This window comes from Falco naumanni, chromosome 8 (genome assembly GCF_017639655.2).
Source record: "Falco naumanni isolate bFalNau1 chromosome 8, bFalNau1.pat, whole genome shotgun sequence".
Taxonomy (NCBI): Eukaryota; Metazoa; Chordata; class Aves; order Falconiformes; family Falconidae; genus Falco; species Falco naumanni.
Window position 1 is genome coordinate 59,443,566 of NC_054061.1, and position 14,696 is coordinate 59,458,261.

Sequence of the window (14,696 nt, forward strand, 5' to 3'; positions counted from 1 at the left end):
GCAGGGCCTGTGCGCACCCAGTGGCTGCAGGGACAGCGGGGTCCCTGGGCAGCAGTGCCCCCCCAGCCCCCCAGAGCCCGGCACAGGGTGAGGGTGCCCGTGCAGTTGCGCACCGCGGCTCGTTGGTCTAGGGGTATGATTCTCGCTTAGGGTGCGAGAGGTCCCGGGTTCAACTCCCGGACGAGCCCTTCTTTTGGGCACCCACCACCAGGATCTGCCCCCCGTGAGGATATGGCATGGACAGGCTGACATCCCCAGTGGGTAGCACTGCGCGGGGCCGGCCTCCATATAACCATGTCCCATCTGCCCCACTGCTGACCTCCCCATCCTGACCCCATCAACTGCCCAGGGCGGACGAGGGACACCCGGTGCCTGCAGCCTCCTGAACCCCACACTCAGCGGCTCCGGGGGCTGGGAAAGACACAGCGATGGGGAAACCATCCCAGGTAGGAGGCTATTTCAGGGGGATGTAGCTCAGCGGGAGAGCGCTTGCTTTGCATGCAAGAGGCCCCTGGGATCGACCCCCAGCATCTCCATGTCCTTTTTGCCTCACCAGAGCCCCCTCCCTGCCGGCTGCTGGGCTGGCAGAGCCCCCCAGGCCCCCCCGAACATCGCTGGGTGCCTGCGGGCACGGCTGCACTGGGGGTGCTTCCTGGCACGCGCTGCCTGCAGGGAATGCCGGAGTCCCTTTCCCCCCGTGCCCGGGCACTGCAGGGTGTGGGGGCACCTTGTGCCCCTTGCGCGGGGTCTTGGGGCGTCTCTTGGTGTGAATCTTGGTGGTGGTGGGAGCATCTGTTGGGTAGTGGGGCGGTGGGTGCCCAAAAGAAGGGCTCGTCTGGGAGTTGAACCCGGGACCTCTCGCACCCTAAGCGAGAATCATACCCCTAGACCAACGAGCCGGGGTGCACAGCTGCACGGGCACCCCCACCCTGTGCCGGGCCCTGGGGGGCTGGGGGGGCACTGCTGCCCAGGGACCCCGCTGTCCCTGCAGCCACTGGGTGCGCACAGGCCCTGCCAGCAGCCCCTGGGCAGAGCAGCGGGGCTGAGCCGGTGTGTGGGGACGTACTGGCCACCCCGGACATGCCCCCCCCCTCCCAGGAAAGCGGGGTGCCCAGGGGGACCGGAGGGATTTTGAGGTCAAAGTATGGGGAGCTAGCATTGCACCGAGAGCCCCACACGCCCCAGGCTGGGGCTGTGATCGCCATGGAGCACAGGCTCCCCGTGGTCTTCCAGGTTTATCAGTCTTGGGATAGGAGGGAAATGGCATTTTCCTGGGATGCTGAGTGGACTTTCCTGCATCCCCCATGCCATGTCTGCCGCAAGCTGGGGAACGTGATGGCCGGCGAGCAGAAGGGAGGGAGGGGACATGGGTTTGTATGTGCAGTGCCAGGGCTGGGGGCACAGGATCTGTGCTGGGTGCTGCCTGTGCACCCCGCCTCGTTGGTCTAGGGGTATGATTCTTGCTTAGGGTGCACGAGGTCCTGGGTTCAACTCCCGGACAAGCCCTTCTTTTGGGCACCCACTACTGGGCTCAGGCCTTTGGGGACAAGGCACAGACGGGGGTGACATCCCTGGCGGGCGGCAGCTCTGCTCGAGGCTGTGGTGCAGGGAGTGGGTGCGGTGATGGCACGACAGCTGGAGCTCCTGCAGCAGTTACGGCTGCCAGACAAAGCACAGCATCAGGCAGCCCCTCAGCCAGGGTCTGCATGCAGAAAACAATGCCCCCGCTCTGCCCCAGAACCTCCTTCCCCACCCTGACCCACTCACCAGCCCGCAGCACCCAAGGGACACCCAGTGCCTGCAGCCCCCCAAACCCCACATTCAGCAGCTCCGGCGGCCAGGGAAGGATGGATTTTCTGGGAGTGAGGAGAAAGGCAGGTCAGACAAGGCCATTGCCTTTGGGGGGTGCCCCATGGAAGAAGAAGAGTGGCGGGCGATGCTGCAGAGCTGTGGTCATTGCAAAACCTGCAGGGTGCTGGGAGATGGATCTGAGGGGGGAAAACCCCCCAAAGAAGGTAGGATGTGGAGGTGCTGGGCACTAATGTCCTGTGGCCACAGCCAGAGGGACCTCCGTGCTCCCAGCACGTGCCCAGGGACATGCATCCTGAAGTGCCCCCAAGTCCCCAATGTGTGTGGGGCAGAGGGGCTGGGGGTGCAATACAGTGCTGCACCCCACCTGGCTCGTTGGTCTAGGGGTATGATTCTCGCTTTGGGTGCGAGAGCTCCCGGGTTCAACTCCCGGACGAGCCCTTCTTTTGGGCACCCACCCTCCCCGGTGGGTGCGCATGACCCTGGCTGGCGGTGGGACCATGGCCTGGGTGCTGGGAGGGCGCCGGTGCCTGATGCAGCACGGATGGGCAGAGTGTTTTGGGTGGGCACATCCCGAAGCCAGGATGAAAGCCCTTAGAAGCAGCAATGGGGATGGTGGAGCTCAGCCCCGATGGTCTGGTTGGGGACCCTGGGGACCCTGCTGTCCAAGCGGGTGAGCAGAGGCCCCCACCCTGCCCAGCCATGGGGGATGTAGCTCAGCGGGAGAGCGCTTGCTTTGCATGCAAGAGGCCCTGGGATCGACCCCCAGCATCTCCATGTCCTTTTTGCCTCACCAGAGCCCCCTCCCTGCCGGCTGCCGGGCTGGCAGAGCCCCCCAGGCCCCCTCGAAAATTCCTGGGTGCCTGCGGGCACGGCTGCACTGGGGGTGCTTCCCGGCACGCGCTGCCTGCAGGGAATGCCGGGGTCCCTTTCCCCCCCGTGCCCGGGCACTGCAGGGTGTGGGGGCACCTTGTGCCCCTTGCGCGGGGTCTTGGGGCGTCTCTTGGTGTGAATCTTGGTGGTGGTGGGAGCATCTGTTGGGCGCGCAGCTGGCACCCAGCTCAGATCTTGCCCCCCTGGCCATGGCACCACAAAGGCCACGTGTGTCCCTCCCTCCCCTTCACTCACTGGCCATCGCCTCCCCAAGCTCCCAGGCATGTGGCACGGGGCCATGATGAGGAGCTGCCTGCGTGTCAGCAAAATGCTGCCCACCTCCCCATCGCACCCCCTCGAAGGCTGCTGCCTCAGCTCTCCCGGGTCTGCAACAGCTGGAAAATCTTGGGGAAACCTGTGCCAGGGCTATGGCAGCCCCAGCCTGGGGCATCAGCCACGGAGCAGGTTCCCTCCTGCAGGACCTGCTCAACGGGGAGAAGCGCAGGGCTGGGGCTGCCCTGGCTCCCCTCACCCTCCCACCTCCTCTGCGCCAGGACCCCCGTGTGGGCGCCCCAGGACCCAGGGCACTGGGGCAGTGGGTAAAATCTCTCGCTGTGAGCAGGATTCGAACCTGCGCAGGGAGACCCTATTGGATTTCTAGTCCAACGCCTTCACCACTCGGCCATCACAGCCCCATGCCTCCACACCTGGGGGGGGACATCTGCCCCCGCCCTGGGCACCCTCCGCGTCCGACGGGCACCCCACTTTCCTGGGACGGGGGGGCATGTCCGGGGTGGCCAGTGCGTCCCCGCACACCGGCTCAGCCCCGCTGCGCTGCCCAGGGGCTGCTGGCAGGGCCTGTGCGCACCCAGTGGCTGCAGGGACAGCGGGGTCCCTGGGCAGCAGTGCCCCCCCCAGCCCCCCAGGGCCCGGCACAGGGTGGGGGTGCCCGTGCAGTTGCGCACCCCGGCTCGTTGGTCTAGGGGTATGATTCTCGCTTAGGGTGCGAGAGGTCCCGGGTTCAACTCCCGGACGAGCCCTTCTTTTGGGCACCCACCACCAGGATCTGCCCCCCGTGAGGATATGGCATGGACAGGCTGACATCCCCAGTGGGTAGCACTGCGCGGGGCCGGCCTCCATATAACCATGTCCCATCTGCCCCACTGCTGACCTCCCCATCCTGACCCCATCAACTGCCCAGGGCGGACGAGGGACACCCGGTGCCTGCAGCCTCCTGAACCCCACACTCAGCGGCTCCGGGGGCTGGGAAAGACACAGCGATGGGGAAACCATCCCAGGTAGGAGGCTATTTCAGGGGGATGTAGCTCAGCGGGAGAGCGCTTGCTTTGCATGCAAGAGGCCCCTGGGATCGACCCCCAGCATCTCCATGTCCTTTTTGCCTCACCAGAGCCCCCTCCCTGTCGGCTGCTGGACTGGCAGAGCCCCCCAGGCCCCCCCGAACATCGCTGGGTGCCTGCGGGCACGGCTGCACTGGGGGTGCTTCCTGGCACGCGCTGCCTGCAGGGAATGCCGGAGTCCCTTTCCCCCCGTGCCCGGGCACTGCAGGGTGTGGGGGCACCTTGTGCCCCTTGCGCGGGGTCTTGGGGCGTCTCTTGGTGTGAATCTTGGTGGTGGTGGGAGCATCTGTTGGGTAGTGGGGCGGTGGGTGCCCAAAAGAAGGGCTCGTCTGGGAGTTGAACCCGGGACCTCTCGCACCCTAAGCGAGAATCATACCCCTAGACCAACGAGCCGGGGTGCACAGCTGCACGGGCACCCCCACCCTGTGCCGGGCCCTGGGGGGCTGGGGGGGCACTGCTGCCCAGGGACCCCGCTGTCCCTGCAGCCACTGGGTGCGCACAGGCCCTGCCAGCAGCCGCTGGGCAGCGCAGCGGGGCTGAGCCGGTGTGCGGGGACGCACTGGCCACCCCGGACATGCCCCCCCCTCCCAGGAAAGCGGGGTGCCCAGGGGGACCGGGTGGTGCCCAGGGCGGGGGCAGATGTCCCCCCCCAGGTGTGGAGGCATGGGGCTGTGATGGCCGAGTGGTGAAGGCGTTGGACTAGAAATCCAATAGGGTCTCCCTGCGCAGGTTCGAATCCTGCTCACAGCGAGAGATTTTACCCACTGCCCCAGTGCCCTGGGTCCTGGGGCGCCCACACGGGGGTCCTGGCGCAGAGGAGGTGGGAGGGTGAGGGGAGCCAGGGCAGCCCCAGCCCTGCGCTTCTCCCCGTTGAGCAGGTCCTGCAGGAGGGAACCTGCTCCGTGGCTGATGCCCCAGGCTGGGGCTGCCATAGCCCTGGCACAGGTTTCCCCAAGATTTTCCAGCTGTTGCAGACCCGGGAGAGCTGAGGCTGCAGCCTTCGAGGGGGTGCGATGGGGAGGTGGGCAGCATTTTGCTGACACGCAGGCAGCTCCTCATCATGGCCCCGTGCCACATGGCTGGGAGCTGGGGGAGGCGATGGCCAGTGAGTGAAGGGGAGGGAGGGACACACGTGGCCTTTGTGGTGCCATGGCCAGGGGGGCAAGATCTGAGCTGGGTGCCAGCTGCGCGCCCAACAGATGCTCCCACCACCACCAAGATTCACACCAAGAGACGCCCCAAGACCCCCGCGCAAGGGGCACAAGGTGCCCCCACACCCTGCAGTGCCCGGGCACGGGGGGGAAAGGGACCCCGGCATTCCCTGCAGGCAGCGCGTGCCAGGAAGCACCCCCAGTGCAGCCGTGCCCGCAGGCACTCAGGGATTTTCGAGGGGGCCTGGGGGGCTCTGCCAGCCCGGCAGCCGGCAGGGAGGGGGCTCTGGTGAGGCAAAAAGGACATGGAGATGCTGGGGGTCGATCCCAGGGCCTCTTGCATGCAAAGCAAGCGCTCTCCCGCTGAGCTACATCCCCCATGGCTGGGCAGGGTGGGGGCCTCTGCTCACCCGCTTGGACAGCAGGGTCCCCAGGGTCCCCAACCAGACCATCGGGGCTGAGCTCCACCATCCCCATTGCTGCTTCTAAGGGCTTTCATCCTGGCTTCGGGATGTGCCCACCCAAAACACTCTGCCCATCCGTGCTGCATCAGGCACCGGCGCCCTCCCAGCACCCAGGCCATGGTCCCACCGCCAGCCAGGGTCATGCGCACCCACCGGGGAGGGTGGGTGCCCAAAAGAAGGGCTCGTCCGGGAGTTGAACCCGGGAGCTCTCGCACCCAAAGCGAGAATCATACCCCTAGACCAACGAGCCAGGTGGGGTGCAGCACTGTATTGCACCCCCAGCCCCTCTGCCCCACACACATTGGGGACTTAGGGGCACTTCAGGATGCATGTCCCTGGGCACGTGCTGGGAGCACGGAGGTCCCTCTGGCTGTGGCCACAGGACATTAGTGCCCAGCACCTCCACATCCTACCTTCTTTGGGGGTTTTCCCCCTCAGATCCATCTCCCAGCACCCTGCAGGTTTTGCAATGACCACAGCTCTGCAGCATCGCCCGCCACTCTTCTTCTTCCATGGGGCACCCCCCAAAGGCAATGGCCTTGTCTGACCTGCCTTTCTCCTCACTCCCAGAAAATCCATCCTTCCCTGGCCGCCGGAGCTGCTGAATGTGGGGTTTGGGGGGCTGCAGGCACTGGGTGTCCCTTGGGTGCTGCGGGCTGGTGAGTGGGTCAGGGTGGGGAAGGAGGTTCTGGGGCAGAGCGGGGGCATTGTTTTCTGCATGCAGACCCTGGCTGAGGGGCTGCCTGATGCTGTGCTTTGTCTGGCAGCCGTAACTGCTGCAGGAGCTCCAGCTGTCGTGCCATCACCGCACCCACTCCCTGCACCACAGCCTCGAGCAGAGCTGCCGCCCGCCAGGGATGTCACCCCGTCTGTGCCTTGTCCCCAAAGGCCTGAGCCCAGTAGTGGGTGCCCAAAAGAAGGGCTTGTCCGGGAGTTGAACCCAGGACCTCGTGCACCCTAAGCAAGAATCATACCCCTAGACCAACGAGGCGGGGTGCACAGGCAGCACCCAGCACAGATCCTGTGCCCCCAGCCCTGGCACTGCACATACAAACCCATGTCCCCTCCCTCCCTTCTGCTCGCCGGCCATCACGTTCCCCAGCTTGCGGCAGACATGGCATGGGGGATGCAGGAAAGTCCACTCAGCATCCCAGGAAAATGCCATTTCCCTCCTATCCCAAGACTGATAAACCTGGAAGACCACGGGGAGCCTGTGCTCCATGGCGATCACAGCCCCAGCCTGGGGCGTGTGGGGCTCTCGGTGCAATGCTAGCTCCCCATTCTTTGACCTCAAAATCCCTCCGGTCCCCCTGGGCACCCCGCTTTCCTGGGAGGGGGGGGCATGTCCGGGGTGGCCAGTACGTCCCCACACACCGGCTCAGCCCCGCTGCTCTGCCCAGGGGCTGCTGGCAGGGCCTGTGCGCACCCAGTGGCTGCAGGGACAGCGGGGTCCCTGGGCAGCAGTGCCCCCCCAGCCCCCCAGGGCCCGGCACAGGGTGGGGGTGCCCGTGCAGCTGTGCACCCCGGCTCGTTGGTCTAGGGGTATGATTCTCGCTTAGGGTGCGAGAGGTCCCGGGTTCAACTCCCGGACGAGCCCTTCTTTTGGGCACCCCACCGCCCCCACTACCCAACAGATGCTCCCACCACCACCAAGATTCACACCAAGAGACGCCCCAAGACCCCGCGCAAGGGGCACAAGGTGCCCCCACACCCTGCAGTGCCCGGGCACGGGGGGAAAGGGACTCCGGCATTCCCTGCAGGCAGCGCGTGCCAGGAAGCACCCCCAGTGCAGCCGTGCCCGCAGGCACCCAGGGATTTTCGGGGGGGCCTGGGGGGCTCTGCCAGCCCAGCAGCCGGCAGGGAGGGGGCTCTGGTGAGGCAAAAAGGACATGGAGATGCTGGGGGTTGAACCCAGGGCCTCTTGCATGCAAAGCAAGCGCTCTCCCGCTGAGCTACATCCCCCTGAAATAGCCTCCTACCTGGGATGGTTTCCCCATCGCTGTGTCTTTCCCAGCCCCCGGAGCCGCTGAGTGTGGGGTTCAGGAGGCTGCAGGCACCGGGTGTCCCTCGTGCGCCCTGGGCAATTGATGGGGTCAGGATGGGGAGGTCAGCAGTGGGGCAGATGGGACATGGTTATATGGAGGCCGGCCCCGTGCAGTGCTACCCACTGGGGATGTCAGCCTGTCCATGCCGTATCCTCACGGGGGGCAGATCCTGGTGGTGGGTGCCCAAAAGAAGGGCTCGTCCGGGAGTTGAACCCGGGACCTCTCGCACCCTAAGCAAGAATCATACCCCTAGACCAACGAGCCGGGGTGCACAGCTGCACGGGCACCCCCACCCTGTGCCGGGCCCTGGGGGGCTGGGGGGGCACTGCTGCCCAGGGACCCCGCTGTCCCTGCAGCCACTGGGTGCGCACAGGCCCTGCCAGCAGCCCCTGGGCAGCGCAGCGGGGCTGAGCCGGTGTGCGGGGACGCACTGGCCACCCCGGACATGCCCCCCCCTCCCAGGAAAGCGGGGTGCCCAGGGGGACCGGGGGGTGCCCAGGGCGGGGGGCAGATGTCCCCCCCCCAGGTGTGGAGGCATGGGGCTGTGATGGCCGAGTGGTGAAGGCGTTGGACTAGAAATCCAATAGGGTCTCCCTGCGCAGGTTCGAATCCTGCTCACAGCGAGAGATTTTACCCACTGCCCCAGTGCCCTGGGTCCTGGGGCGCCCACACGGGGGTCCTGGCGCAGAGGAGGTGGGAGGGTGAGGGGAGCCAGGGCAGCCCCAGCCCTGCGCTTCTCCCTGTTGAGCAGGTCTTGCAGGAGGGAACCTGCTCCGTGGCTGATGCCCCAGGCTGGGGCTGCCATAGCCCTGGCACAGGTTCCCCCAGGATTTTCCAGCTGTTGCAGACCCGGGAGAGCTGAGGCTGCAGCCTTCGAGGGGGTGCGATGGGGAGGTGGGCAGCATTTTGCTGACACGCAGGCAGCTCCTCATCATGGCCCCGTGCCACATGCCTGGGAGCTGGGGGAGACGATGGCTGTCAAGCAGAGGGGAGGGAGGGTCACGGCAGGCAGGATCTCTGCTGGGTGCCAGCTGTGCACCCGGGCTTGTTGGTCTAGGGGTATGATTCTTGCTTAGGGTGCCACAGTCCTGGCTTCAAGTCTGGGACAATCCCTTCTTTCAGGCACACAGTGCCAGGCTCAGCCCCGATGGGGTCATAGAACAGAACGGGTGACAACCCCAGTGGGCAGCTCTGCCCGAGGGCTGTGTCAAAAAATCATGCCCCTGCTCTTCCCCAGAACCTCCTTCCCCACCCCGACCCACTCACCAGCCCGCAGCACCCAAGGGACACCCAGTGCCTGCAGCCCCCCAAACCCCACATTCAGCAGCTCCGGGGGCTGGAGAACGACACAGCAACACAGATTTTCTGGGAGTGAGGAGAAAGGCAGGTCAGACAAGGCCATTGCCTTTGGGGGGTGCCCCATGGAAGAAGAGCAGTGGTGGGCGATGCTGCAGAGCTGTGGTCATTGCAAAACCTGCAGGGTTCTGGGAGATGGTTCTGAGGGGGAAACCCCCCGAAGAAGGTAGGATGTGGAGGTGCTGGGCACTAATGTCCTGTGGCCACAGCCAGAGGGACCTCCGTGCTCCTAGCACGTGCCCAGGGACATGCATCCTGAGGTGCCCCCAAGTCCCCAATGTGTGTGGGGCAGAGGGGCTGGGGTGCGCAGCTGCACGGGCACCCTCACCCTGTGCCGGGCACTGGGGGGCTGGGGGGGCACTGCTGCCCAGGGACCCCGCTGTCCCTGCAGCCACTGGGTGTGCACAGGCCCTGCCAGCAGCCCCTGGGCAGCGCAGCGGGGCTGAGCCGGTGTGCGGGGACGCACTGGCCACCCCGGACATGCCCCCCCCTCCCAGGAAAGTGGGGTGCCCAGGGGGACCGGGGGGTGCCCGGGGCGGGGGCAGGTGTCCCCCCCCAGGTGTTGAGGCATGGGGCTGTGGGTGCCCAGGGCGGGGGCAGATGTCCCCCCCCAGGTGTGGAGGCATGGGGCTGTGATGGCCGAGTGGTGAAGGCGTTGGACTAGAAATCCAATAGGGTCTCCCTGCGCAGGTTCGAATCCTGCTCACAGCGAGAGATTTTACCCACTGCCCCAGTGCCCTGGGTCCTGGGGCACCCACACGGGGGTCCTGGCGCAGAGGAGGTGGGAGGGTGAGGGGAGCCAGGGCAGCCCCAGCCCTGCGCTTCTCCCCGTTGAGGGAGGGAACCTGCTCCGTGGCTGATGCCCCAGGCTGGGGCTGCCATAGCCCTGGCACAGGTTCCCCCAGGATTTTCCAGCTGTTGCAGTCCCGGGAGAGCTGAGGCAGCAGCCTTCGAGGGGGTGCGATGGGGAGGTGGGCAGCATTTTGCTGACACGCAGGCAGCTCCTCATCATGGCCCCGTGCCACATGCCTGGGAGCTGGGGGAGACGATGGCTGTCAAGCAGAGGGGAGGGAGGGTCACGGCAGGCAGGATCTCTGCTGGGTGCCAGCTGTGCACCCGGGCTTGTTGGTCTAGGGGTATGATTCTTGCTTAGGGTGCCACAGTCCTGGCTTCAAGTCTGGGACAATCCCTTCTTTCAGGCACACAGTGCCAGGCTCAGCCCCGATGGGGTCATAGAACAGAACGGGTGACAACCCCAGTGGGCAGCTCTGCCTGGGGGCTGTGTTAAAAAATCATGCCCCTGCTCTTCCCTAGAACCACATTCCCCACCCCGACCCACTCACCAGCCCATAGCACCCAAGGGACACCCAGTGCCTGCAGCCCCCCAAACCCCACATTCAGCAGCTCCGGCGGCCAGGGAAGGATGGATTTTCTGGGAGTGAGGAGAAAGGCAGGTCAGACAAGGCCATTGCCTTTGGGGGGTGCCCCATGGAAGAAGAAGAGTGGCGGGCGATGCTGCAGAGCTGTGGTCATTGCAAAACCTGCAGGGTGCTGGGAGATGGATCTGAGGGGGAAAACCCCCGAAGAAGGTAGGATGTGGAGATGCTGGGCACTAAAGTCCTGTGGCCACAGCCAGAGGGACCTCCGTGCTCCCAGCACGTGCCCAGGGACATGCATCCTGAGGTGCCCCCAAGTCCCCAATGTGTGTGGGGCAGAGGGGCTGGGGGTGCAATACAGTGCTGCACCCCACCCGGCTCGTTGGTCTAGGGGTATGATTCTCGCTTTGGGTGCGAGAGGTCCCGGGTTCAACTCCCGGACGAGCCCTTCTTTTGGGCACCCACCCACCCCGGTGGGTGTGCATGACCCTGGCTGGCGGTGGGACCATGGCCTGGGTGCTGGGAGGGCGCCGGTGCCTGATGCGGCAGGGATGGGCAGAGTGTTTTGGGTGGGCACATCCCGAAGCCAGGATGAAAGCCCTTAGAAGCAGCAATGGGGATGGTGGAGCTCAGCCCCGATGGTCTGGTTTGGGACCCTGGGGACCCTGGGGTCCGAGCGGGTGAGCAGAGGCCCCCACCCTGCCCAGCCATGGGGGATGTAGCTCAGCGGGAGAGCGCTTGCTTTGCATGCAAGAGGCCCTGGGATCGACCCCCAGCATCTCCATGTCCTTTTTCTACCTCACCAGAGCCCCCTCCCTGCCGGCTGCTGGGCTGGCAGAGCCCCCCAGGCCCCCCCGAAAATCCCTGAGTGCCTGCGGGCACGGCTGCACTGGGGGTGCTTCCTGGCACGCGCTGCCTGCAGGGAATGCCGGGGTCCCTTTCCCCCCGTGCCCGGGCACTGCAGGGTGTGGGGGCACCTTGTGCCCCTTGCGCGGGGTCTTGGGGCGTCTCTTGGTGTGAATCTTGGTGGTGGTGGGAGCATCTGTTGGGCGCGCAGCTGGCACCCAGCACAGATCTTGCCCCCCTGGCCATGGCACCACAAAGGCCACGTGTGTCCCTCCCTCCCCTTCACTCACTGGCCATCGCCTCCCCCAGCTCCCAGGCATGTGGCACGGGGCCATGATGAGGAGCTGCCTGCGTGTCAGCAAAATGCTGCCCACCTCCCCATCGCACCCCCTCTTAAGGCTGCTGCCTCAGCTCTCCCGGGTCTGCAACAGCTGGAAAATCTTGGGGAAACCTGTGCCAGGGCTATGGCAGCCCCAGCCTGGGGCATCAGCCACGGAGCAGGTTCCCTCCTGCAGGACCTGCTCAACAGGGAGATGCGCAGGGCTGGGGCTGCCCTGGCTCCCCTCACCCTCCCACCTCCTCTGCGCCAGGACCCCCGTGTGGGCGCCCCAGGACCCAGGGCACTGGGGCAGTGGGTAAAATCTCTCGCTGTGAGCAGGATTCGAACCTGCGCAGGGAGACCCTATTGGATTTCTAGTCCAACGCCTTCACCACTCGGCCATCACAGCGCCATGCCTCCACACCTGGGGGGGGACATCTGCCCCCGCCCTGGGCACCACCCGGTCCCCCTGGGCACCCCGCTTTCCTGGGAGGGGGGGGCATGTCCGGGGAGGCCAGTGCGTCCCCGCACACCGGCTCAGCCCCGCTGCGCTGCCCAGCGGCTGCTGGCAGGGCCTGTGCGCACCCAGTGGCTGCAGGGACAGCGGGGTCCCTGGGCAGCAGTGCCCCCCCAGCCCCCCAGGGCCCGGCACAGGGTGGGGGTGCCCGTGCAGCTGCGCACCCCGGCTCGTTGGTCTAGGGGTATGATTCTCGCTTAGGGTGCGAGAGGTCCCGGGTTCAACTCCCGGACGAGCCCTTCTTTTGGGCACCCACCGCCCCACTACCCAACAGATGCTCCCACCACCACCAAGATTCACACCAAGAGACGCCCCAAGACCCCGCGCAAGGGGCACAAGGTGCCCCCACACCCTGCAGTGCCCGGGCACGGGGGGAAAGGGACCCCGGCATTCCCTGCAGGCAGCGCGTGCCAGGAAGCACCCCCAGTGCAGCTGTGCCCGCAGGCACCCAGGGATTTTCGGGGGGGCCTGGGGGGCTCTGCCAGCCCAGCAGCCGGCAGGGAGGGGGCTCTGGTGAGGTAAAAAGGACATGGAGATGCTGGGGGTTGAACCCAGGGCCTCTTGCATGCAAAGCAAGCGCTCTCCCGCTGAGCTACATCCCCCATGGCTGGGCAGGGTGGGGGCCTCTGCTCACCCGCTCGGACCCCAGGGTCCCCAGGGTCCCAAACCAGACCATCGGGGCTGAGCTCCACCATCCCCATTGCTGCTTCTAAGGGCTTTCATCCTGGCTTCGGGATGTGCCCACCCAAAACACTCTGCCCATCCCTGCCGCATCAGGCACCGGCGCCCTCCCAGCACCCAGGCCATGGTCCCACCGCCAGCCAGGGTCATGCGCACCCACCGGGGAGGGTGGGTGCCCAAAAGAAGGGCTCGTCCGGGAGTTGAACCCGGGACCTCTCGCACCCGAAGCGAGAATCATACCCCTAGACCAACGAGCCGGGCTGCTACAGATGGCAGGGATTCCTCATTAAGCTCCTGAGCAAAGTGAACTGGTTGGGGTTTGATGAGGCCTGGGGAAGTTCATTCTTGGTCTTGGTGGATGTTCCCAGCTGGGAGGTGTCCCTTGGTGTGCCCTGGCTGTGGGGTTGACTCTGGGATATGTGCATGGGCCAGAACTGCCCTGGCTCCAAAAGCCATGGGGGTAAGAGGACCAGGATGTGCAGCTGGACACCCAGGTGCTGGTAGCCCCCTGACAGGGGGATGTAGCTCAGCGGGAGAGCGCTTGCTTCGCATGTAAGAGGCCCTGGGTTCAACCCCCAGCATCTCCATGTCCTTTTTTCCCCCCCTGGAAGTATCCATAAGAAACATCCCCTTTCCTGCTGCATGGGACATCCCAAGGCTGATGTCCCTCTCCTGCCAGGGTTTCTCCTCCCAGCTTCCTGAATCCCGGTGGCTGCTTCCCTTGCCAGCTATGTGGCTGTGCCCCTGGCCAGAGCTGCCCAGCGGGGATGGGGTGGACGCACATCCCCCTTCTGCTGTCCCCAACACCCCTTCCCCGCTGGGAGGGGACAAGCCCTGGCCACGGCTGAGCCGTGTCTCAGCCCACGGGGCACGGAGCAGCACCTCGCTACCGGCCATGGTGGGACTGTCCTGGCAGCTGAGCTGTGCTGGGCACTGTCACCCTGTCCGTTCCCCATCCCTATGGGGCCTGGTCTGAGCCCAGTGGTGGGTGCCCAAAAGGGGAGGTCGTCTATGACTCCAGTGTCCCACCACTGCCCAGCACCTGCCTTCTCCCTCCCCACCCATCAAGCTCCTGTCAGAGGGGGCTGCCCGAGGCCCCCTCCCTCGACCAGCTGTGGTAAAATCTCTCGCTGTGAGCAGGATTCGAACCTGCGCAGGGAAACCCTATTGGATTTCAAGTCCAACGCCTTCACCCCTCGGCCATCACAGCCCCTGGTGTCCTCCCACGGGCCCGTGAACACCCCGGCTTTGCTGTGGGGTTTGCCTTCAGGGAAAAAATATCCCCAGCCCTGGTGTGGGGGCATCTGCACAGACCTTGGCTGCAGCAGTACCCACAGGTGCTGGGGTTGGAAAAGGGAGCTTTGGGGATATTTCCTAATGGCTGGAAAAAATCGAGGAGCAGCAGAGAGCCTCGCTGCAGGGCAGGTGCCAAAGGGAAGCATCCTCCAGCATTCCCCAAGGAGGCAACAGGTTTTGGGGGAAAAAGGACATGGAGATGCTGGGGGTTGAACCCAGGGCCTCTTGCATGCAAAGCAAGCGCTCTCCCGCTGAGCTACATCCCCCATGTCTGGGCAGCGTGGGGAGCCTGTACAAGTCCCCTCACCCCCCAGGGCTGCCCCACTGCCCACTCTACCCACTCCAAAAACAGACCCTCAGGGCATGCTGCTGTTGGATCTTAGGGGTCCATCCAGCCGACGGGGATACATCCAGCCGGGACATGGCACCGACCCCTCTGCCCTCACCCTGGTTATGCCACAGCCCCATGTGCCACCAGGGAGGCTGGGTGCCCAAAAGAAGGGCTCGTCCGGGAGTTGAACCCGGGACCTCTCGCACCCGAAGCGAGAATCATACCCCTAGACCAACGAGCCGGGGTGTGCAACATACTGCAACCTCAGCCTCTG

General features: G+C 65.5%; 27 non-coding genes across 27 annotated transcripts; 14 read left to right on the plus strand and 13 right to left on the minus strand.

The window, feature by feature from the left end:
* Positions 1–116: 116 nt before the first annotated feature.
* TRNAP-AGG lies at positions 117–188 on the plus strand. The gene has a single exon. It is a non-coding gene; the product is annotated as a tRNA-Pro (tRNA).
* Positions 189–463: 275 nt separating this feature from the next.
* TRNAA-UGC lies at positions 464–536 on the plus strand. Its single transcript has one exon. It is a non-coding gene; the product is annotated as a tRNA-Ala (tRNA).
* Positions 537–827: 291 nt separating this feature from the next.
* On the minus strand, positions 828–899 carry TRNAP-AGG. Its single transcript has one exon. It is a non-coding gene; the product is annotated as a tRNA-Pro (tRNA).
* Positions 900–2,178: 1,279 nt separating this feature from the next.
* On the plus strand, positions 2,179–2,250 carry TRNAP-UGG. The gene has a single exon. It is a non-coding gene; the product is annotated as a tRNA-Pro (tRNA).
* Positions 2,251–2,514: 264 nt separating this feature from the next.
* Positions 2,515–2,586, plus strand: TRNAA-UGC. Its single transcript has one exon. It is a non-coding gene; the product is annotated as a tRNA-Ala (tRNA).
* Positions 2,587–3,292: 706 nt separating this feature from the next.
* On the minus strand, positions 3,293–3,374 carry TRNAS-AGA. Its single transcript has one exon. It is a non-coding gene; the product is annotated as a tRNA-Ser (tRNA).
* Positions 3,375–3,650: 276 nt separating this feature from the next.
* Positions 3,651–3,722, plus strand: TRNAP-AGG. Its single transcript has one exon. It is a non-coding gene; the product is annotated as a tRNA-Pro (tRNA).
* Positions 3,723–3,997: 275 nt separating this feature from the next.
* On the plus strand, positions 3,998–4,070 carry TRNAA-UGC. The gene has a single exon. It is a non-coding gene; the product is annotated as a tRNA-Ala (tRNA).
* Positions 4,071–4,361: 291 nt separating this feature from the next.
* TRNAP-AGG lies at positions 4,362–4,433 on the minus strand. Its single transcript has one exon. It is a non-coding gene; the product is annotated as a tRNA-Pro (tRNA).
* A 275-nt stretch (positions 4,434–4,708) lies between these two features.
* Positions 4,709–4,790, plus strand: TRNAS-AGA. Its single transcript has one exon. It is a non-coding gene; the product is annotated as a tRNA-Ser (tRNA).
* A 707-nt stretch (positions 4,791–5,497) lies between these two features.
* TRNAA-UGC lies at positions 5,498–5,569 on the minus strand. The gene has a single exon. It is a non-coding gene; the product is annotated as a tRNA-Ala (tRNA).
* Positions 5,570–5,833: 264 nt separating this feature from the next.
* Positions 5,834–5,905, minus strand: TRNAP-UGG. Its single transcript has one exon. It is a non-coding gene; the product is annotated as a tRNA-Pro (tRNA).
* Positions 5,906–7,180: 1,275 nt separating this feature from the next.
* On the plus strand, positions 7,181–7,252 carry TRNAP-AGG. The gene has a single exon. It is a non-coding gene; the product is annotated as a tRNA-Pro (tRNA).
* A 293-nt stretch (positions 7,253–7,545) lies between these two features.
* TRNAA-UGC lies at positions 7,546–7,617 on the minus strand. Its single transcript has one exon. It is a non-coding gene; the product is annotated as a tRNA-Ala (tRNA).
* Positions 7,618–7,892: 275 nt separating this feature from the next.
* On the minus strand, positions 7,893–7,964 carry TRNAP-AGG. The gene has a single exon. It is a non-coding gene; the product is annotated as a tRNA-Pro (tRNA).
* Positions 7,965–8,241: 277 nt separating this feature from the next.
* TRNAS-AGA lies at positions 8,242–8,323 on the plus strand. Its single transcript has one exon. It is a non-coding gene; the product is annotated as a tRNA-Ser (tRNA).
* Positions 8,324–9,685: 1,362 nt separating this feature from the next.
* On the plus strand, positions 9,686–9,767 carry TRNAS-AGA. The gene has a single exon. It is a non-coding gene; the product is annotated as a tRNA-Ser (tRNA).
* A 1,041-nt stretch (positions 9,768–10,808) lies between these two features.
* Positions 10,809–10,880, plus strand: TRNAP-UGG. The gene has a single exon. It is a non-coding gene; the product is annotated as a tRNA-Pro (tRNA).
* A 264-nt stretch (positions 10,881–11,144) lies between these two features.
* On the plus strand, positions 11,145–11,216 carry TRNAA-UGC. Its single transcript has one exon. It is a non-coding gene; the product is annotated as a tRNA-Ala (tRNA).
* A 708-nt stretch (positions 11,217–11,924) lies between these two features.
* On the minus strand, positions 11,925–12,006 carry TRNAS-AGA. The gene has a single exon. It is a non-coding gene; the product is annotated as a tRNA-Ser (tRNA).
* Positions 12,007–12,281: 275 nt separating this feature from the next.
* On the plus strand, positions 12,282–12,353 carry TRNAP-AGG. The gene has a single exon. It is a non-coding gene; the product is annotated as a tRNA-Pro (tRNA).
* Positions 12,354–12,644: 291 nt separating this feature from the next.
* TRNAA-UGC lies at positions 12,645–12,716 on the minus strand. Its single transcript has one exon. It is a non-coding gene; the product is annotated as a tRNA-Ala (tRNA).
* A 264-nt stretch (positions 12,717–12,980) lies between these two features.
* Positions 12,981–13,052, minus strand: TRNAP-CGG. The gene has a single exon. It is a non-coding gene; the product is annotated as a tRNA-Pro (tRNA).
* Positions 13,053–13,310: 258 nt separating this feature from the next.
* Positions 13,311–13,382, plus strand: TRNAA-CGC. Its single transcript has one exon. It is a non-coding gene; the product is annotated as a tRNA-Ala (tRNA).
* Positions 13,383–13,923: 541 nt separating this feature from the next.
* TRNAS-UGA lies at positions 13,924–14,005 on the minus strand. Its single transcript has one exon. It is a non-coding gene; the product is annotated as a tRNA-Ser (tRNA).
* Positions 14,006–14,285: 280 nt separating this feature from the next.
* On the minus strand, positions 14,286–14,357 carry TRNAA-UGC. Its single transcript has one exon. It is a non-coding gene; the product is annotated as a tRNA-Ala (tRNA).
* A 234-nt stretch (positions 14,358–14,591) lies between these two features.
* On the minus strand, positions 14,592–14,663 carry TRNAP-CGG. The gene has a single exon. It is a non-coding gene; the product is annotated as a tRNA-Pro (tRNA).
* Positions 14,664–14,696: the final 33 nt, after the last annotated feature.